The 23,174-nt window shown below is 41.5% G+C and overlaps 1 non-coding gene across 1 annotated transcript; it reads left to right on the forward strand.

Moving 5' to 3' along the window:
• The first annotated feature begins 19,764 nt into the window (after positions 1–19,764).
• LOC148092176 (U6 spliceosomal RNA) lies at positions 19,765–19,868 on the forward strand. The gene has a single exon (XR_015715233.1). It is a non-coding gene; the product is annotated as a U6 spliceosomal RNA (small nuclear RNA).
• The last annotated feature ends 3,306 nt before the right edge of the window (positions 19,869–23,174 follow it).

The following is a 23,174-nucleotide window of genomic DNA, read 5'->3' on the forward strand; positions in this document are numbered from 1 at the left end:
GAATTGACTGTGTCTTACTAGCAGATTTTTTCCAAGGCAGAGTTGACAAATACCTGCTAAAAATACAAAGTTCTCCACATTTACATGCAGCATGAGAGATTCAGGAAGAAGCAGGTGGGAGACGAATTTTATTATTTATTTAATCATGGGGTCTAGAAACTCATTTTTTAAAAAGCATCTCATACAGACATTCCTCAGAGATACTGCAAGTTCAATTCCAGACCACCACAAATTATGGCAAAAAAGCGAGTCAGTCTTTTTGTTGGTGAAGGGTCTTGCCTTCAATTTGTAAAAAAAAATCTGTGGCACACAATAAGGCAAAGCATGATAAAACAAAGTGTGCCTCTGTGTGTGTGTGTGTGTGTGTGTGTGTCTGTGTGTGTGTGTGTGTGTGTGTGTGTGTGTCTGTGTGTGTACAGACACACACACATATAATCGTATTTATGAAGCACCTTCCATGAAAGCCTAAGTCAAAATTTTAAATTCCAACCTCTACCTTTTTCCTCTTACCTTGCACATTTCCCCCAAAGCTTCTAAGTGCCTGATTTTAAAGATTTAGAGACAGGAACAAACTTCAAGAGCAATGCCCGGCTGGGCATGGCTCACCAGTTGAGCATCGACCTAGGATCCAGGCGATCGGGGTTCAATTCCGGGTCAGGACACATGCCCAGGTTGTGGGCTCAATCCCCAGTCGGGGGCGTGCAGGAGGCAGCCGATCAATGACTCTCTCATCATTGATGTTTCTCTCTCTCTCCCTCTTCTTTCCTCTCTCTGAAATCAATAAAGGTATATTAAAAAAAAAAAAACCAATAGAGGGAAAGTTCTTTTAACTGCCCACCTTGTCATCATGGCCCTTTTTCTTAAGTACTCATTTGTAAGGTCAAAGGGTATTTTTTTTAAATGAGAATCAGCAAAACAAATAATACATTCAAGAAGACTTAGATAAAACCGGAACAACCAGTAAAACCCTGGGTATTGAGGTAACTGGAAAACCAATAAAACATACTGAAGTTAAAACAGTGAAATGTTATTTAAATGACAAAGGCAGCAAAACAGGTCATGAAACTAGTGGGAGGACTGGCCAAAGAAACTACTCAAGTACAATTTTCTAACTTAATTGGAGGTCTGGCAATTTTATAAGTTCATAATAAAGTAGGAACTAGAGCTCAACCAATGTAGATGCTTTTTTTTTTAATTGAGTTTTGAGAGAGAAACATTGATTTGTTGCTCTGCTTATTGATGCAGTCATTGGTTGATGATCTTATGTGCCCTGACCGGGAATCAAACCCACAGCCTTGGTGTATCGGGACAATGCTCTAACCCACTGAGCACCCTGGGCAGGGCTCACCCAGTGTAGGTTAGATCCCAAGATGGTCCTCCTTCTACTTAAGGACACGTTTCTGAGAGAGAAGATAGATTCATTTGTGCAGAGCTCTCTGCATCGACTGCAGAAAATAATGAACTCTTCCTCACTGACCGTCTAAATTGGTGCTCGATGTGGAGTGTCTTCCCCAAAGAGCCACAAAACTACTAATAGAACCACTGGATTTAAATTGAAAACAGTATTCCAAACAGAAATGGAAAGTCTCAGAGAGGACACGGTTTGAATCTAAAAGTCTGAGTGTATCAAGTATGGGAAGTGACCGGTGCATTCAGCACCGAACGAGTGAAATACAAATTCTTAACAAAGAGGGTAGAGGTAGGACAGGTCAGTGTGGTTTGAATCATCAGAAATGACTTCACAAGCAGTGAAAGCAATGAATGTGGGTAATGTCAACATTTTTGGAGCACTTAACCCCACGCCGGGACTGGGCTTTGTAGGCCTCATGTGGTAAGCATCCCCACTTTACAGATGAGAAAACTGAGTCTTGGATCATGTGTCCAAGACCACACAGCTTAAAGTGTCTAGACTGAGGTTGAAATCCACGCCTCCTGGCTTCAAAGCCTGACTGCCCGTCACCACACTGTTACCAGTAGGATCTCCACAAGCAGAGAGGGTTCCAGTGAACCGCATGTGCATGTGCCAATACCTGCAAAAACCACGGACACTCAGGTGCGTGAGAGCAATAACGGGCATGGCCAGGCAACCTCCAAGTCATAACCAGAAGGAACCAATACGGGGCCCTCAAGGTCCCCGTGTCCTTTCATGACCTGACAATGTGGCATCGATCTCTCTAAGCCTGAGGACCAGTACAACTGGAACTACCATTGGTCCAGTGCTTTACCATTTGCTGGCACTACTTAACTTTTCCCAGAAGATACATCACTTAATTCCTACAACAGCCCTAGGAGGAATTCTCTTCCTCATCTTATGTGTGGGAGCCTAAGCTTCGAGCTGTGGTGCTCCGCTCTGGCTGCGCACTAGAATCGCCCGAGGTTAAAAGCCCTGGGCGAGGTGCCACTCCAGAGCAATTCAGAGTTGGTGCGGGAAGGAGAAATAGCTTTGGCATTGGTATTTTTGAAAAGCAACTGCTGTGGCTCTACTGTGCAGCCAAGGTTAAGAATCATTGGTTTAAAGCAGTGTTTCTCAAGCTTGAGTTAGTGTGCAGCAGAATTATGTGCAGGGCTTGAAAGCTGGGCCCCACCCCCAGAGTAGAGTGTCTTACTCAGCAGGCCTTGGTGTGGCCCAAGGATCTGTATTTGTAATAGTGGTGACCTTGTGTTGCTGGTACTGCTGGTCCCAGAACCACACTATTCGTTTAAAGTCACCTGGGCTGGCAAATTACTGTGGCCCCAGCCTCTCTAGTGAAATTCCCTAGCCACCCCAGACCCTGTTGCTAACCCTGAAGGAGCAAATCTTTAGACCCTGACAGCAGACAAACAAGGCATCACACACAGGGAGAAAATTTTAGTTAATATGAAAAAGTTCATGACACTATTGAATGTTATAAAAGAAGATTAAATAAATGGAGAGACAGCCCATACATATGAATGGGGAGATTACATATTATTAAGATGTCAGTTGTTTAATTTGTATAGTTTATCATTTCTATCAAAATTTCAATAGACATTTTTGGAGTTTGATGAAATGATTCAAATTTTCAAAAATCCACTTGGAAGGAAAAATAGGAAAGAACACAAAAGAAATCCTGAAAAGGAATGCTGTGGGGGCCCATATCAGATTTTGAAACATAATTTAAATTGTTTTTAAAAAATACTGATATTGGTGCAAGAATAAATCATTGGGGAAAAAGAGGTAACCCAGAAACAGTTTCTATAATGCCTAAGAGTTAACATATAATAATGGATGCTTCCCTGTTCAGTTAATAAATGGTGCTGGGACAATTAGCTGGCAGTTGGGGTGGAGGGCAATTTAGGTCATCACTTCACACCATACACCAAATAAACTTTGGATGGCTCAGTAATTAGACATCAGGGGGGCAATTTTTAATGGAAAGTGTAAGAGAATAGATAAATCATTAGCTAAACTTGGACAGAAGTTTACTTCTGTGACTTCAAAGTCATAAAAGAAGTCCCAAGGAAGAGGCAGGCAGATTAAAAACAGGTTCTTAAGAAAATTTCAAAGAAAATGGTAGAGAAATATTTATGGCAAACAAGACAAATAAATAGGGTCATTTTTATTTATTTTTTAATGCGTTTTTATTGCTTTGAGAGAGAGAGAGGAAGGGAGAGGGAGAGAGGAAAACATCTATGAGAGAGAAACATGGACCAGCTGCCTCCTGCACGCCCCCTACTGGGGATCCAGTCCCAAAGGGGTGACCTCTTGGTGCACCAGACAATGCTCAGCACACTGAGCCACACCAGCCAGGCAATACGGTTGTTTTCAAAAGCCTGTAGAGAGCGTATCCTATTTTATAAGAAAAAATATCAAGTAACAACAGAAAAAGGGCAAATGATATAAACAGCCAATACAGGAAAGAGCAACCCCGGGAAGTAAGGGAGCGAATGGGAAGCCCGCTCCAGCCTCGGGGCCTGCACGCATTTGCCTCTGATCCCGCCGCACGCTTAACCTCGCTTTGGGGGTCTTTGTGCCAATGTCACTTTCTCAGCCAGGCTTTCTTGTCACTCACTGATGTGCTACACCCCCTTCTCTGCTTTATTTTTTCTCCGTGGCAGTTTTCACTGCCTCGAACACTATAGTTGGAATATTTATCCTGCTACCCCTGCTGAATCTAGCTTTGCGTGGACAGGAATTTTACTCACTATATCCCCCGTGCCTAGAACAGTAACTAATTCCTAGTCGGTCAGCATCACTACATTTTTGTTGAATTAATGAAATACCCCAATTCACTTGTAATTTGGAAAATAAGTGAAGTACGTTTTTGTCACTATCTTAGAAAAAGAAAAAATGGAGAAAAAGAGGGAGGTAAAAAGGAAGAGAAATATAAATGAATTACAGTCCATTTGGATTGACAGCGTGATTCAGTGAACTGGGAAACTGTTTCTGAGATTTTATGACAATGGAGGAAAAAACTGGAGAATTGGATCCAGTGGTTTTGCGTGGACAAGGCAGACGTATTCGTGGGGTTTGCGGGCAGAGGCGGGAGGAGGAAAAGATTTTGTGCATCTCAGGAGAGACCATTGTCAGGGCACAAAAGCTTTTTGATTTTCTGTCTTTTGGTGTGAGTGTGCATTTTACCTATTCTGGTAGCAAATGCTTGGCAGCCAGCAATTCCTGCCAAGCATGAGCATGAACCTGAGCTCCAACTTCTGGGCCCTTTGGTCAGCAGGTGGTGCTGACCCAGAATGAAGCCAGACTGGGGGCCAGCCTGCCCAGGGCAGCGGGTCCAACAGGCAGTGTATCTTGACGTAGTCAAGGGCCAGGTCACTTGGTCTCCAGCTACAACGTGACAGGTCAGCCAGGGACCAGCCAGAGTGCAAATCTCACACACAGGTGCAGGAAGCCAGTGGCACTGTGAACCCTGAGAGAGCCGGGCAGCTGCCAGTGCGTGGGCAGGGCGCCCGCAGGTGAACTGGGCCCGGCTGCTGCCAAGCCGGGGGCCCCCAGCACTCTCGCTTATTCTGCTCACGGGCAGGTAAACTCTTGGTAGAAAGGGCTAGGCTGAACTGAAAAGTAAAGTTAAGCTGGCAAAGTCACTGGCACATAAAAATCAAAAGTGGATGTAACTCGGGGTTGAAGTAAAGGGAAAGTACAGATTAACTCACAAATCTGATTTACCCGCAACCTTTTGGAAATACATCTAACTACACCAAACTTGGGGTTGGTCGATTCTGTTTTCTTCCGACCTCTTCCCCTTGTTTAGTTTCTGCTCTAGCTCTTGGGAGATCAGGGGGAGTGAAAACAAGGCTTTCTCTCCCAGCGGCACAAGACCTCCACCTGTCAATCAGTGGGACTCCCTGAAGGCAGCGCCCCTCAGAAGATGGGCACCAGGGCCTCTGTGAGTCAGCAGGCTGGGGCGCTGCCAGGCATGGGCATTTCCCACATAGTAATCCCAGGGGATTACTATGCACCCTAACACAGAAGACTCGTGTCTGAGGAATTCTGGTGGAAGCAAAACTGAGAGAGATAAACCCTGATTCCGAGATACATACTTAGTGAGCCACAAAATGCAGGCGTCCAGATGACCTGTGCTTATCAAAGGTGTCTTGAATCAACTTTAAATTGTGCTGTCCTTGTGCTATTCCTTTTGGCTCAGTGGTTTGGGTGTCAGCCTGCGGACTGAAGGCCCCAGGTTCAATTCCGGCCAAGGGCACATACCTCGGTTGCAGGGCAGGCGCCCTGGAAGGCAGCCAATCAATGTGTTTCTCTTACATCGATGTTTCTATGTCTGTCTCTCTCTCCCCCTTCCACTGTCTCTGACCACTCTCTCTGAAAAGCAATGGGGGGAAAAATATCCTCCCGTGAGGATTAGAAATAAATAAATTGTGATGTCCTCACCACCAATCTCCTTCAGCCTCTGATTTTATAATTCTCTCCAATAAGCTTAGGTCTCTGTCTGACTTCATCCTTAGTGAGTCCTTAGCATGTACTCATGCTAAGTGGTCTTTGTGGGGTGTGTGCAAGGATGCAGAGGTAGTGAGGATATCCCACTGGCTGGGTGCTCCATTCCAGCCAAGTGGTCTGCTTCAGACCATCCATGCCGGCTGTAAATTCCCCACAGGAAGGAAGGCATGGCCAGAACTGTCCTTCTTGTGCAAAAACAATCACTTGATCTTCCCTCCTGCATTAGTTTTATGAAGCCTCTCCACTGCATTTCACAACCAGCATTAATAGCAGGGAAGATGAAAGTGCAGAAGGCTCCTGATCGCATTTGGAGATCACAGTCTGTCTTCAGCACAACAGGTGGGCCCCTCCAAGATTCTATTTCCACGCAGCCAAGCCGCTCACTGGCACCAGCTCCCCAGAAAGGGCAGGGTGACTGAGTGATGTATGCAAAATAGGAAGAAAAAAAATCCAGATCACCTACTTCACAAGACCACCCAAAAACATGATTTCTTTTGTCCAACATTCTGCAAAGAACTATTGCTTCTACGATTTTCTAAAAAGGCTATTTTTTTTTTTAGAAAGATTATTGTCATGGATTCAAAATGGAGCATCCCAATTGGTGCAGCTCTTTCTCATTAAAAAGTAAACACCTGAGAAGCATCATCAAAATAACCCAAAATGGTAATTTGGGTTATGCTTTTCTAATTGCTGTTATTCTGCAGGAGCCCTGGAAGATTTAAAGCTGTGCAAGTGTCCTGTGTGCTGCTTGGCTTTGCACCTCCCCCGAACCCCCTATGACCCTCCTCTAAGGAGCTCACCACTGCCCTGCTGCCCTGATCCACAGGAACAGACTGGGCCTGCCCAAACCTTCCCCTAAACTTTCCTGCTGCGCTTGCTCCCATGGCATCTGAACAGGTGACCTCCAGGATGACTCACCCTCAATTTACACCCCTGGCTAGTTCAGACACAATGCAGAATCTGTTTCTGAAATGCCAGTCTCCAAAGGAGAGGCTTCAAATACTTTTACTAACTTGCTCACAGCAGAAGACAACCTCGCGCTATCTTGCTCCTGGGTTAGCCAACCAGCAGGCCCCACTGAGGCAGGAAACAGTTTACAGTGTTAGAGCCTTTTAACTCCAAGCGTGGTGCATGGATCCCCAGGAGCTTGTGAGAATGCAGAATCACAGGCCCACCCCAGACTGCCTGAACTCGGATCTGCCTGTTAACAAGATTCCCACGTGAAAGTGGAAGGGAAAAAATGGCTTAGATTTGTATTAACCTTCAGAGTCTTTAGAAGTCATAAGTATACCAGGGACCCAAATGCAGCCTTTCTGCCTTTCCTCATGCAATTCATTACTCTCTCTGCCTAGAAATGCTTTCCATCATGGCTCATCAACCTGCTGAACTCCTACTCATCCTTCAAGGTCCAGCCCAAAGTTCACATCCTCATTGAAACCTTCCTGATGATACCCTGAGTCAGAACTAATCATTCCTTCTTCTGTGTTCCCTTGATACTTTACATCTGTATCCAGTATATACCAATATTATAGTCTTCATACCATATTATAGTTATACATTCACATGTCTGTGTTCCCCACAAGAATATGAATTATTGAAGGGCAAAAAGCATGTCTTATTCGTCTGTGTTCCCCAGCACCCAGCTCAGGACTTGAAACAAGAATCAGTAAATGTTACATGAAAACTACCTATTGATCTTTCCCTCCACCGTTTTAGAGTCCTGTAACAGTAAACCTTACGCCACCTGAAGATCTCACATTGTAACTTCCTATCCTTTAGAAACGACTCTTATATCTTTAATATGCTAATTTACGGTAATGATTCAAAACCATTTCCATTGGCCTGGAGACAATCTCAGAGGCTACATTGGTTGGGATAACTACTTCTGCTCCCTTTCCTTTGCACGGGCCCTTCTTCCACAGTGTAATTTATCTATTGCTGATGAACAGCCAGCTTGTACAGCAGATATTTTTAAGGGGATGGTAGGTGACATAATAAAGGAATTACTGTATTTATTAATTTATATTAAGCCTGTCTTGATACCTCTAATATTTTCTCACAGATACATAACTGATATTACTGAGTCAGCTGAGAGTAAAAGTCAAGAAAATAGTAAAGAGAGGAAAGGAGAAGATAAGTAATGATCCAAGACTCACAATAATTAATAGCTGTATTCTTAAGACAAACACGCCAGAAATCATGCAGGTAATTATGGGGCCTTTAGAGAGTTGGCACCAACCCTCGGGTTAACAATGGACTCTTGAAAGACTGAGTGCAGTCATGTGCCAGCCTGCGGGAGATAACACAGCCCGAGATGCTCACCAGCAATACGCGAGAAGCAATTATCCCTGCCCTGTGCTGGGAGCGGCTCGTGGTCCCAACACTCACCCAGGCGGCCCACAGCTTGGCCTTTGCCCGCGTTTGTTCTGAAGGTGCGGGTCTGGCAGTGGTAACTGAAAGACACTGCTTAGGTAAACTTCTGCTTTCTAAAGTCGCCCTCGCAACATTTATTAAGGGGTTAAATATGAATACCTTTGACTCGGGAATTCCATATGTCCGTAACATAGAAGCACAGATACAAACGGGCAAAACTGCTCATTGCAGTTTTTATAGAAAAATAGGAAACGAGCTAAATGTTCACCAATAGAGAAGTTATTAAATAAATTGCACCGCAGCCATATCCTGGATATTATAGACTAGTTTTTAAAAAGAGACATATGTATATGTGCTGACACAGAAAGATGTCAATGATATAGCATTAAAAAAAAAAACAAGTAGCAGAACATTCCATTACAGTTTTACAATATGAACCAACTTAAACATTGTGCATGGGAACATACATACAGCTACACACATACACATGTGTGTGTACGCATAGCAAACATTTGGAAGGCCACCCACCAAACTGTGATTATGTCTGAGGAAACAAAAGAATAGGAAATCAGTTTCCCTTGTATAGCATATACATTTTTACATTGTTTGATTTTTTTTACTTTCAGTTTTGACAAAATTTCAGATTTATGCTAAGTTGCAAAAATAGTGCAAAGCATTACTATATAACCTCCACCCAGACGCCCCCAATATTAACATTATTGCAATTGTTTTATCTTTCCCCCTGTCCCTCTCTCTATTGTCTCTCTCCTCTCTCTGCCTCTGTGTGTTAATTTTAAAAACCAAGAGTAAGTTGCAGACTTGATCCCCCCTTTACCTCTAACTACTGTAGCATGCATTTCCTAAAACAAATCATTCTGTTTCATAACCACAGTATGATTACCAAAATCAGGATAATCATGAAAATAACACTGGATAAAATGCTATTAGCTAATCTACAAACAAACTTCATCTCTCGTCCCCATGATGACTCTCACAGGGAAAGAAAATCCCAGGTAATGAATTGCATTCAGTTGTCAGGTGTCTTTAGTCTCCATAGAAACAGTGCCTCAGTCTTTCCTTGGTTTTCCTGACCTTGGTATTTCTGGTGAATACACTGCAGGTGTTTTGAAGAATGTTCCTCAGTTTGGGTTTGTCTGATGTTTTCTCACGATTTAAGTCAGGTTTTCATTTTGGGCAGCAATATCACATAACCGATGTGTGCTCTTGTCCATGCTCCATATCAGGACGTACGTGGTGGTGCATCCCAGGTGGTGCTAAACTTCGAATACGACATGAAAGTGATGTCTCCCAGATTTCACCATTTCCTTTGCAATGGTGATTTTCTAATTCCATCATTCCTTCTACATTAATTAGTTGGGATTTTACTATCAAAGAAAACTCTTCCTTTTCCCCATTTATTCGTTCTTCCATTCATTCATATTGGTATAAACTCGTGGATTCTTTACTATCATTATTTATTTTGATGCTTGAATTGTCCCAGATTTGACTAGTGGGAGCCCCTTTGAGCTGACTCCCATGTCTTTCTGACATGCTCCCTTTTTCTTTGAGCACTTCCATACTGTCTCACACAAAGATGTTCCATGTTCATCTTGCACTCTCCCAGCCCCAGCCTTGGACTCAGACATTTCTCCGAGGAGATGTGGTTCTTTTCCATGAAGAATGGCATCTAGAAACCAAGATCTGAGAGGAGCTAGGTTGCACATTGCTACTGGATGTCACTGCTTTTAGGCCCTCTCAGCAGATGAAGCTAGTAAATGCATACATATATGCATATACATAACCCCCATACACATATCTAAATCTATTTCTGTATCTATCTATATAAATGTTTTTTAATACCATCAATTCATACCCACACCTCTAATTCCAGGGCTACAGGTTCTATTTCAGTCTTCCCCTTCCCCTATTTGTAACCACATTTTTAACAGTGGAAAACTGAGCTCCCATTAATTGCAGTGTATTTACTTTGTTGCTGAATCCTAGGAGCTACAAAAGGGAGCTTGAGAATGGTTGCTTGAATTTTTTACAGTAAGAATTTATGATGTTAGCATTTATTAAAAATTAATGAATAAAGTTCCTGTTCCTGGGAGTGCTGATTGGTACACCCTCAACACACTTCTTTCTTTGAGTACTTCTTTACTTTTCTGACACAAGGCAATTGGAAAATAAACCTTAATAATGTGGTGTACAGCCTGGCCGGCGTGTCTCAGCAGTTGAGCATTGACTTATAATCTGAGATCATGTTTCGATTCCCAGTCAAGGCACATGCCAGAGTTGCGAGTTCAATCCCCAGTGAGGGCCTGCAGGAGGCAGCCGATCAATGTCTCTCTCATCATTGATGTTTCTCTCTCTCTCTCTCTCTCTCTCTTCTTTTCCTGAAATCAATAGAAATATATATATTTTTAAATGTGGTGTTCATCTGATCCTCATTTTGCTTCCTGAAATTTAGCCTGAGAGTATTAATAATATATATTTGCAAAAATTTAGCTACAAGGATGACCATCACATCACTGTTTATGCTAACAACAACTTAGGAACTACCTAAATGTCCAACAATGGATAATTTATTAAATAAAATATAGCCATGTAACAGAATACACAGAGGTGGTATATTGGTTAAGAACAGATTCTAAATCCAAGCAGACTAGGTTTGAACTCCAGCTCTACCGATTATTACTTATGTGGCACTGGGTATGTTCCTTCCCTTCTGTGTGCTTCAGTTTCCTGTGTGTAACATGAAGATAACAGTGGTACCTCCCCCAGTGGGCAGCCATGAAGATTAAATTTAATGTATGTAAAGCACTTGGAATTGTGCCTGGCATATAATAAGTGCAATGTAAGTTTTAGCTGTTATTAGTAATAGTATTACCCCATCAATAAAAATGATGTAGAAAAAAAAAGTATGATCTTGGAAATATCCCAAAAAGTTAACAGTGTTTACACTTGGGTGATTCCATTGTAAGTGACTTTTATAATCTTCCTGCTTCTTTGAGTTTTCTAATCAACATCCATGACGTGTTTAATTCAAAAAATTTTAAAGAATAAATAAATAAATGCTACTGGAGCAATTGGAAAAACGTGGATTTTTCCTTCCCAAGGACACAGATGCAAGAATTTAATAGTCAGCATTGTATGACTTTAGGTGTGATGGCCTTGACCTGCTCACTACTAGATCAGAGGCTTGTTTAAAACTATAACATCTCTTGTCATTTTTAAATTTCACTCAAAAAGCTGACTTTTTGATACTTTTCCTGTAATTACACAACATGCCAGCAGGTGGTGGTAGTGACTCAGTCACCGTCAGTAAGGATTTTACTACAGGAAGGTGTTTTAATATGAGATACATATGGTTTTATAATTTGCAATGTTTTAATTCTCTATTAAAATATTTTAACTTAATTTAATATGGTATATATGACATATACCAAGATTAATTTTAAAAAGAAAGGAAAACAGAACAAAATAAAAAGTTTTTAAAAGGAGAAACTACAAAAAGTCAGAGACAACCTAGTCACACTGCTTAGGCAATTAGAGTTACTTTAAAAATGATCCTAGTTTGTGTTTCTAGCACTCCTAATCAGCTAGACAGCTCCAGGCTGCTTCCTATGCCTATCCTGAAATGTGTTTTTCATATAGCTAAAGAACAGCAAAAAAAGCTATCCTTTTAGGTTTCTCCAAATTGCAGGATTTTTTTTTTTTTAATCCAAATTTTAGAGCTAAGAGCAACCTTAGAGAGTTAGTCAAAGCCCCCACATTAAAGCTGAAGAAACAGGCATGTCAAGAGCTAGATGTTTTGCCCAATTCCTTGGAGATACAGAACTGGATCCCAGGTTACACAGGGACTCTTCACAAACATGCTCTAACAGGGCACAGATGTTGATTTGTGAAATCTGTGGTCACTTTATAAGGCTGGGTTTACAAAGCCAGTTCTTTACAAACTGAGTAGTTCCTCTTAGTCACTATGCTTGCAGTTTAGACCAGTTAAAAAATAAACTCTGGTTAGTAGCTGTTAGACCAGTCTCTTGGGCTTTTTCCAAGTGGGAACAATTAGAGGGACATACATTATCATTTCAACTAAAATATAAGTGTGCTTGCTGAATTGCCAACCAATACAAAATTTAAATAATCCACAATGGTAAAATAAAAATAAAAATAAACTGGTTGCCTGGCTGGCATGGCTCAGTGGTTGGGTGTCAGCCTATGAATTAGGAGATCACAGTTTGCTTCCAGGTCAGGGCCCATGCCCAGGTTTGGGGCTCAATCCCCAGGAGGGGGGTGTGTAGGAGGCAGCCGATCACTGACTCATCATTGATGTTTCCATCTCTCTCTCCCTCTCCCTTCCTCTCTCTGAAATAAATAAGAACAAGTTAAAAAAAAAAAAAAGATACAGGTAGGTTTGAAGTACAATCATTTGAGGTTAAATACTAAAACAAACATTATGGACTAAGGATTAAATGAGCTCACAGAAATGAGTAAATAGAAGCCCTCTAAATTCTCAATAGACCATGGGTAAGGATATGAATATGCACATACAATTGGATGATAAACATTTGGTAAAATGATCAACTTCACAGAAATCAAATAACTGAGAATTAAAACTATGAAAATATGATATTTAACTTTCTTATCAATTTAGGAAAGATATGTATTAAAATGTGGATGCCCCAACTGATGAAAGTGTGTTTAAAAAAATGGGTCCTTTCATGTATTGCTGGTGGTAGAAATAAAAATTATGCAATCTTTCTGAATAGCAATTTCACAATGTGTTTAAAGATGCTTTAAAATGTGCTACTTTCTGCCCTAGCTGGTTTGGCTCAGTGATTAGCGTGTTGGCCCTTGAACTGAAGGGTTTGACCTGTCCCTTCTGCTCTCTAAAAAGCAATGGAAAAAAATATCCTCAGGTGAGAATTAAAAAATAAAATAGAATGTTCTACTTTCTGACCCTGTAATTCTACTTTTAGTAACCTGTACTCAAGTAGTAATCCCAAATACACACAAATATTTTGATATTTAGATGATCAATGTATTTTTTTTTTTAACGCAAGTGAAAAATTGACTTTGACTTAATATCTAATAATAGAGGTCTGTTTACGCAAATCCCATAAATAAAAAACTAGGTAGCCATTGAAAATGGTGGTTACAAATAATTTTTTAAATAAGAAAAATGCCTGTCCTGTAATATTAAGTGTAAAAAGCAGGGGATAACTACCTTTTCAATGCATGAGTAAAAAGACTGGAAAGGAGTGTTTCTACAGGTTGATAGGGGTTGTGACTAGAAGGTGGGATTTTAATTAATTTTATTTCTACTTCTTTATACTTTTACGCATTTTACAAACTTTCTACATTCAGTATGTAATTGGAAAAATGAGAGAAATAAAAGGAGAAAAACCAAAGAGGAAGGTAAGGAATTAACAAAATGACTGTGATTTGCCTACCCTCCTGCAACAACAAAGTTTCTTGAGAAGATCCTGCAAATCCACCCTCCAGGTAGCCCTCCTGGCCTGACATTTCCAGAGAGCGGTTGGTTTATTGCAGTGTTAATGTGGTAAATTGAGAAATCCCGAGTTCCTGCCACATGACTTTATAGGGTGCTGGGTTCTCTGCAATAACTTGCATAATAATCTTTTTAACAATCCCTGCAATTAAGGGGTTGCCAAACTGGAATTGTTGCTTTATTTGAGACAGATACACGCACATATGCATGCACACACAATACTAGAAATTCAGAATCGACTACCCCCTAGAAGAAAAACAGTGTAATTAGCTCTCCTTTAGATGAGAAGATATTCTTCAAACCCTAAATATCTACAGATTTTTGTACTTTTTTTGCCTTCAAAAAATGCTGATTGTTAATTGCCACCAGACATTGGTTAGAAGTCAGGTAGATGAGACCACCTCTCAGTGGTATCATCATGCTTTGGACCTTAACACAACACACTAAATTGGCGGCTAGTAGGACATAGAGACCCACTCAGCTTGGAGTTGAGTAAGCAATAAAGGAAGTTCTCAAGTTGCACCGTGAGAACCAGTCTTCTCAAGCAGAACTTAATTACAAGTGTACAATTATCAAAACATTTATGGAGAAAGCTAACCTTACACCCACTGCTGGGCTTCTGTTAGGCTGATCTCCTTTAGCTGAAATGTTCCCATTGAGAGTGTGTGTGTGTGAGTGTGCGCGAGCGCGCATGTGAGTGTGAGAGACAGACTGACAGATGCAATTAATACTGTTTCTGCTCAATATCAACAATATCAATACTGTGCCGCCCCCTGTCTTCCCTGTAAGACCAAATGTCTTTTCTCTGCTTGAAGAGAATCCAAGTGGGACGATGTTTTAGAGACCACCTAGTACTAGTCCAGCGACTATTTTAAACACAAGAAAATCACTTTTCCAAGGTTATAGAGCTATTTAGTGGCACTAGTTTTACTGGAACCTGGTTCTCTGGGTTGAGATTCCACTGTTATGGCCTCCTTGCTGGGCAGTACGGTATCCTTGCTTGCTTTTCCCAACAGAGAAAACTAAGATATGAAGAGATCAGGATCATGTCTTCGAATACAAAAAAAGAAAATGAGGGAAATTAAAACGATTAACCAAATCATTCCAGGTGGGCGGGGGCGGGCACCATCTGTGATGTGAGAAGGTCTCACTGTTCCGGGAAGGCACCTTGGGAGATGACACAGAGATGCTCCCCCCCCAAGTACTGCTGGCCAAGCAAATGAGGAGCTGACACCCACGCAGGGGCAGGAGTGGACAGGAGCTGGGCCAGGTAGAGAGCAACCATCACCAATCACGTGATCTGAGGGAGACGGATGAGAGTGGCTGCAAGGTGAAGAGCAGGCAGATGTAAAGTCTGTTCAGCTGATGCACGATTTGGAAATAGGATCCTGGGTCTTTGGAGGAACCCTGGGAGGGAAGTGAATGAGCACCAGTTGGCCTTTTCACCACAGCCTCACACACAAGACACACACACACACACACACACCCCCCAAGGCACCTCTGAGACTGTGCCTTCAAGCAGCGCTCATACGCAGACACACCCTTTGGCCTCTCCTTTCGAATGTTCAATTTCTTCTCCTTTCGTGCTCTAACCTGGCTAACTTTTTTTTTTTTATATAAAATTTATTGATTTATTTTGCATGGTTACATATAACAAATCAAAGATTTAAATAAACATGCACATTCGAAATGCCAGGGCTGCACATCTCGCCTAACTAACTCCTCTGGAGAGGGCTTTGAGGCTTAACATTGAGGCTCCCCAGGGATATCATGAATCTGAGGTCCAGACCAAAACAACCTCTCCACTTTCCCCATGAAAGGATTGAGCAGGTCAGAAAGGTCATTACAGGCATGATCAACTTTTACTGGTCCTTACACAACGCAAGGAACTCCGCTTCAAGACGCTCCCTCTGCCCTCACCCAAACTAGGTTCCATACCCTCATCTGCCCTCCCTCGTGATTTAGACACACTCTACACAGGTGCTGCGTGGCAACTGCTGGTCTCCCCGAAAGGGACCATAAGCTGTTTGCGGGCAGGGACCTCATCTCTCCTCTTTATATTCCAGTACCAAACACTGGGCCTGCCCTATGTTACTGGGTAAGTGAGTCCACTAACTGACCCAATGATTACTGACCACCTACCTATGTCATGCTTGCTAGTTCCTGGAGACACAGCCGTGGAAGAGACACGCTTGGTCTTTGCCCCTTGAATCTTGTATTAAAGGACCTGGCTACTCTAAAAGCTTCTCTGAAGAAACGATATTTAATATGATGGATGAATGTCAGATCGATCTAACAAAATGTAAATAATTTCCTACTCTACAGCATTATCCTTTTTTAAAAAAAAAATGTTTTTATTGATTTCAGAGAGAGGAAAGGAGAGGGAGAGAGAGAGATAGACACATCAATGATGAAAGAGAATCATGATCAGCTGACCCCTGCACGCCCCCCAGTGAGGATGGAGCCTGTAACCCAGGCATGTGCCCTGACCGGGAATTGAACAGTGACTTCCTCATTCATAGGTTGGTGCTCAACCACTGAGACACGCCAGCTGGGCTCTACAGCACGATCTTACTTCAATTTACAACAGACTCAAGGAGAAACACTAGGATTGGGGTTTTCTTAAATAAGCTAAGCTAAATTTTATAAGAAACGCTACAAGAAAGGCAACACAGATAATCTGGCCTGAAGCTGGCTACTAATCTCCCATAACAATATTGTATCATATTATTACTGTAGAATGAAGACAGTCACAGCCAAACCTCATGTAACCGAAGTCTGCTAATTTTGAGTCTGTGAATTACGCACCTAGAAATGTGGCTGACCTGTGCTTTGACACTGCACACAGAGAATTCAATTTCCAGAGAAACTTAATAATACAACGAACCCTTAAATAGCTCTTCCAAGTTTACAGGTCTTTCACATATAACATGTGACCTGATAATGAAACTGGAGCTACTTCCACCTTTGGGATCTTAACCTGTGAGTTTTATCCATTCTCAGCACAGCGTATTACAGAAATTGAAGTTTGATGAATCACTGACCTATCAGAAATGAGCGGCTTGGCCATGACTCAGGTAAGAACAGTCATTCAGGTGATCGTCCAGGTATTGACTCTATTTGTCACATCTTTTGCAAGGATTCCACAGGTGTCAGTTGTAAATAGTATGGCTTTTTTTCCCTTTAATGCAGACTCCTGCCTTTAAGAACAGAGCTGAAGAATCTTAATTCACCACTTCTTGTCTCTCACCATGTCCAGATCTTTAGGAAAAAAATGGGGGGAGCCTCTTCATTATAAGAGTAGTGGAATGCTCAAATGAATGACTTGTCAGCTGAGACCCCAAGGCTATAGATATCTGATACAAAAGAGTTTTGAGATAGACTATCCTAAAGGAATTGTTCAGTAGCTCTCTGAAAACTGGCAGTATGGCTCTTAAAAACCTTTACCACATTGAGAGTATAAGGGAGCAAACGTTGCAAAAGGAGAGGAATTTGTGGCAAAATTTACTTGCACAAAACTGTGCTGCAATTCTCCCTCCTGCCCCCTCGGGGGAGTGGTGGGGGTTCTTCTCCCTTTATATCAAGTGAGGAAAGAAGACACAGGATGGACTGACTGGTGCCTGACTCCCCCCTGGAAAACCCTAACGCCGGAGCAAGCCAAAGATGCTTGAGCATTTTAAAGACCACTGTGGCCCGCTCAGTAGAAAGCCAGCCTGAGCCATTTTAAGTCCTGCCCTAGAGGGCCCCCTGAAGGAATGAAGGACAGCAGAAGACAAGGGTCTCTGTGGAGCAAACCTCTGAAAAACCAGAGAGACCTGGCTCACCTGTGCCACTTGTCCCACTTCACATGAAATGTGACGAATGTTCCCAGGGGCTGCCTCCAAGGGACCTGAGGAGAGTTCCAGGAGAAATAAAGTCCGCTTTATTATTATTATTTTTTAATCCTCACCAGAGGATATTTTTTTCCATGGCTTTGCAGAGGGAGGAACATCGATGTGAGAGAGACACATCGATTGGTTGCCTCCTGCACAAGCCCCGGTTGGGGTGGGGAACGCACTTGCAACCGAGGTAAGTGCCCTTGGCTGGAATCAAACCCAGGACCCTTCTGTCTTTGGGCCGATGCTCTAATTACTGAGCCAAACTGGCTAGGGCTAAAGTCAGCTTTGAACAGCTGCCCGACCTGGAGTTGTAAAGCCACCTTCCAGATGTACCAGTAAAATAAGCATGTTCCCACAGAGCCAGGCCAGGCCATGGTGAGGCCCGAGGCCACAGGAAAAATCTGCACTCCTGTGTATCCTTTTAAATATTCTCCCACATGCTGGACCAAGTGGAAAAGTTAACAAAGGCTCTATGGTCGAAACACACATTTACATATGTAGTCCTGGGTTGCCCAATATGTTCTCACCATTATAAACCCTCACAGACACACCCATTGAGGGACACGATGACCCCGGTGGCCCTTGAACGACAACCGGCTGATGAGAAACTGTTTCCATTGCACAATAACTCAAGGCTGTAAAACAAACAAAAACTACAGCCTGTCTTTATTTACATTTTTGGTACGTTGCTCATCCCAGAGTTTCTGCGTGAGACTGTAAAAGATATTGTATTAATATTTATCTTGATTACTGAGCCCTTTAAGTCTCGCACCGGAGGTAAGTGTCTTCCTGCCGTCCCTGCTTTCCAGCTCTGTTTCTCCTTCCTTTTTCATCACCTTCCACCTGGGAGAACCCAGAACCCTGGGGAGCAAGGGGAGGGGAGGAAGCACAACATGAAGAAGGCTTTCCCGCTACAGATGGTCTCAGCTGGAGGACAGACAGAGGCAGTGGGAGGCTAAATAAAGATGAGTTCTCTGATCACATTTTCATATGATTTGCTTGTCCAATGTATTGGTCACATGAGGCTACACACCAGCTTCAAAACAAACTCCCACAAATGCTTGGCAGTTGGGGTTTTAATTGGGAGGAGACAGAAAAACCTCCAACATGATAAAATGAAAGAACTTTGGGGGTTGAGGTCAAAGGTCAGGGTTCTACTGGCTCATTTACACGTGATCTTGGAAAAATACTCTGGTAGCCTTAGTACCTCATCTATAAATTCAGTGAATATTATTAAATACTTCCAAAGTGCTCAGAAGACATGATTAGATCTTTTGGGGGAGACACAGGCAAACAGCCAATTGTCGTATGTCAATAAGCCTTATGGTAGAGATATCTGCAGGGTGTTACCCCAGTGGGGGCCCGGGGAACAGAAATCAACCCTAACTAGGGAGCTTAGGAAGGTGACAGCTGAGCCAGGTTGGGTTGGAATAATAGAGCTTGGTCATGGGAAGCTGCAGGAAAAGCATGCCTCAGCTAGAGGGAACAGCCCACGTAAGAGCACGGAGGAGACTGGAATCTAAAACAGTCAAAGTCATAGAAGCAGAGAGTAGGATGACAGTTGCCAGAGGCTGGATGGAGGGGGCAGTGGGGAGATGCTGGGAAAGGGGTACAAAGTTTCAGATATGAAAGGTAAGTTCTGGAGATCTAATAATGTACTGCAATGTGACTATAGTTAAAAATAGTGTATTGTAGCCCGGCCAGTGTTGCTCAGTGGTTGAGCATCAACCCAGAAACCGAGAGGGCACATGCCCGAGTTTCGGGCTCGATCCCCAGTTGGGGGCATGCAGGAGGCAGCCGATCAATGATTTTCTCTCTCATCGATATTTGTATCTCTCTATCCCTCTCCCTTCCCCCCTCTCTCTCTAAAAATCAATAAAAGCACATGTAAAATTTAATAATAACAATAATAATAGTGTATTGTATACTTGAGATTTGCTAAGATGTTCTTACCACAAAAACAAAACCAAAAAAAAGAACAAGAAGATGGTATCCGTGAGGTGATGGGTAATTTAATTAGCTTGATTGTGGCAATTATTTCACAATGTAGATATATATCAAAACATCAAGCTGTGCTCGCTTTGATGGCACATATACTAAAATTGGAACGACACAGAGATTAGCATGGCCCCTGCACAAGGATGACACACAAATTCATGAAGCGTTCCATATTTTTTTCAAAAAATGAAGCTGTATACCATAAATACACATAATTTTTATTCACCAATTATACCTCAGTAAAGATGGCGTGGGGGAAAGCATGAAGGAGAACCATAGTAAGTTCACTGGTTTAATGTACAGATTCAACAAGACATTCTAGTTAAATCTTGTATATGCAGAAAAGTACTATAGAATGTTATCCTATATATGTTATATATTTGCTGGCCAAGACCCAGGATGCTAAGGACATTGGTCCTGGTTATGCTCTGCACACCAGGCTCTGCCTTTCACAGTGTACTTTTTGTGAATGGTGGCCCCTGAAATGTTGCAGCCAAACCAGTGGTCCTGCCAAGATTTATTTCAAGGATAATCAATAAGTCTTAAAAGCTTCCCAGGTCTTTAAAAACATGGTGAAATACACAGGCTTATATGTCTCTTAGGAGAATACTCTTATAATCCTCTTGATCCTTAAAGTTCTCAGCAAAGAACAAGTGTGCCCTGTGGGTGAGGAAACTGTAAGTGACACGAAAACTTTGGATGGGGCTTTCCCTCCACCCCATGAACGTTCGTTAGGTGGTGCAGAGCCTGCCCATCCTGAGCACGGTCCGTCTGGGAACCTGTGAAACAGGCTGCCGGTCACGTGAGTGTGGCCTGCCCAAGGGTGATTGTCAAGCCAAAGGGCATCCTGACAGGGTCTGGAATGTCTGGAATTGTCTTTATCTGATTTCTTACCAACCAAACACAACTGTCCAGACACGAGACAGGGCCTACGAAAACCTTCAGTCCAATTTCTGGGCCAGCATCATGGAATCTTGCTTTGGATGGAAATAATTGTTTTTCCTTCGTTAATCATGTTAGCCCCCACGGTGACATATTACATAAAAATTTTAAATAGTAATTATTAAAACTACTGAGACAGAAAATTATTTCAATGTAAAGTAAAAACATCTGAAAGTAAACAAAATGGTGAAGGGTAAATTGGAGCAACCACTTTGGAGAGCAACTTGGAAAAAACTCGTGTAGTTGAAGATGAACGTAACAATTCTATTTCTAGATATAATTCAATTCAAATCCTAGATCCTTGCTATTTAATGTATAATACGTCTTTGGAATCCAAGAATCCCTTGCATTTCTGCACAAGGAGATGTGACAAGCATATTTGTCACAGAAGAAAAAGGAAAGAGGTGAGACTTAAATATCTATCAACAAAAGAATAAATAGATAAATGTTGCTATATTCGTATGACAATTAAAATGAACCAGAGCTTCATAAATTAACCTGTGTGAATCTCAAAAACAATGTTGACTTCAAAAAGCAAGTTACAAACTAATAAGTACATTATAATATTATTTATATCAACTTGTAAAACTGTAAAATAATTCTATAGATTTTTATGGATATTTATATATATGAAATACAAGTATAAAAATGCATGAGAATAAACAACATGAAATCCAGGAGAGTGGTTACCTCTGAGAATGAGGGAGGGTAACAGCCTAGAGGGTTCTTTTTTTTTTAAATGTAAATTTGAAGCAAAAAGGTAAAATGGCGATATTTGATAAAGCTTGGTCATGGGTGCCCTGGAGGTGTATTATTTTCTCTATTTTTCTCTGTGTTGGAACTATTTCACAATTTCAAAAGGAAAGAAAGGAAAGGAAGATATTCAAGGCAAATACTAGAATAAGAGCAAGGTAGTCTCAAAAAAAAAAAAAAAAAAAGAGAGGTTGTCAGATGGAGGGAAGCATACCGATTGAGAAAAGAACAATCATAGGCTTCAAATGCTGCCTAAGTGCTACAAACCGCTGTCTGCCTGCCAGTTAATTAACCCGGCCTCTTTCTGTGATTTGCCTGATCAGAGAGAAGAAAGGCCTTTTGATGCCGAACTTATTTGAGCCTAAAATACTTGAGGCATGAACATGCCCAAGGGAAGTTTTTAGATGAAATTCTTCATTCAACAAACTTGATAATGACTAGCCTCTTAATTTATAAAATCTAGTTTTGATTAGTACCAACTTAATTTCAATAGGAAAAATAAACACTTTTCTCCACACCCTCCCTGCTCCTTTGTACCATGATCATAAAATATATGTTATATGTGCATTCACACAAATTTATAATTATTGTTTTATTCCCATCTTTCCAAAGAATTTTTATTGATTTTTAGAGAGGAAGGAAGGAGAGAAACATCAATGTGAGAGCAGAACATCAATCAGCTGCCTCCTGCACGCCCCCTACTGGGGATTGAGACTGCAACCTGGGCATGTGCCCCATAGGGAATGAACCAGCAACCTTTTGGTGCACTGGGCAACACCCAACCAACCGAGCCACACCGGCCAGGGCACCCCTGATTTTGGTGTGGCTCAGTGGTTGAGCATCGACCTATGAGTTAGTATGTCACTGCTCTTTTAATTTTAATTTTCCTAATGGCTAATGATATTGAGCATCTTTCCATATGTTAATTGATCACTTATCTTTTCTGGGAAAATATCTATTTAAGTCATTTGCTCATTTTTAATTGGGTTCTCTTTTATTGTTGAATAGTAAGTTATTTATACCATATATTGTTCATACTAGACTCTTGCCAGATATATGAGTTGCATATATTTTCTCCCATTAAGTGATTTATCTTTTAGGTTTTTATTTATTTTATTTTATTTTTTCTATCACCATTTATCTCCTCTATGCATCTTCCACCTCCACTCACCCCCCTCTGCATCCCCGCAGTCACCACACTGTTGTCCATGTTCATGAATTCTCTCAAGTGAGTAGTCCTTTCACTTTCTTGGTAGTGTCTTTAACACAAAAAAGTTTTAAATTTTGATTAAATCCAATTATCTATTTTTTCTTTTATTTCTTGTGCTATTGATGTTATACTTAAGAAACTATTGTAGAATTCAAGGTCATAAAGATTTACTGCTATGTTTCCTTCTAAGAGATTTATAGTTTTGGTTCTTATATTTAGATGCATTTTGAGTTAATTTTTGTATATGGTATAAGGTAGGGGTCCAAATTAATTCTGATGTAGATATCCAGTTATCTCAGCACCATTTGTTGAAAAGATCATTCTTTCCTGAATAAAAGGTCTTGATACCTTTGCCCAAAATCAATTGACCACAGGTAAATGGGTTTCCCCTACGATAAGCCAACTGTTCAACGAACAACTCCTGGTTTCCGTACCTCAACTGCCCCTGCCCCTGCCCCCATAATACATATGTACAGATCTGGCTCATTAGATGGTACACAAATCTTAAGCTAACATACATTTTAGCACAAGCAATCAAGTGAAAAAAATATATGAAGAAAATAACCAGAGGATTGGATG

The sequence above is a fragment of the Miniopterus natalensis genome, chromosome 10 (genome assembly GCF_054644295.1).
Source record: "Miniopterus natalensis isolate mMinNat1 chromosome 10, mMinNat1.hap1, whole genome shotgun sequence".
Taxonomy (NCBI): Eukaryota; Metazoa; Chordata; class Mammalia; order Chiroptera; family Miniopteridae; genus Miniopterus; species Miniopterus natalensis.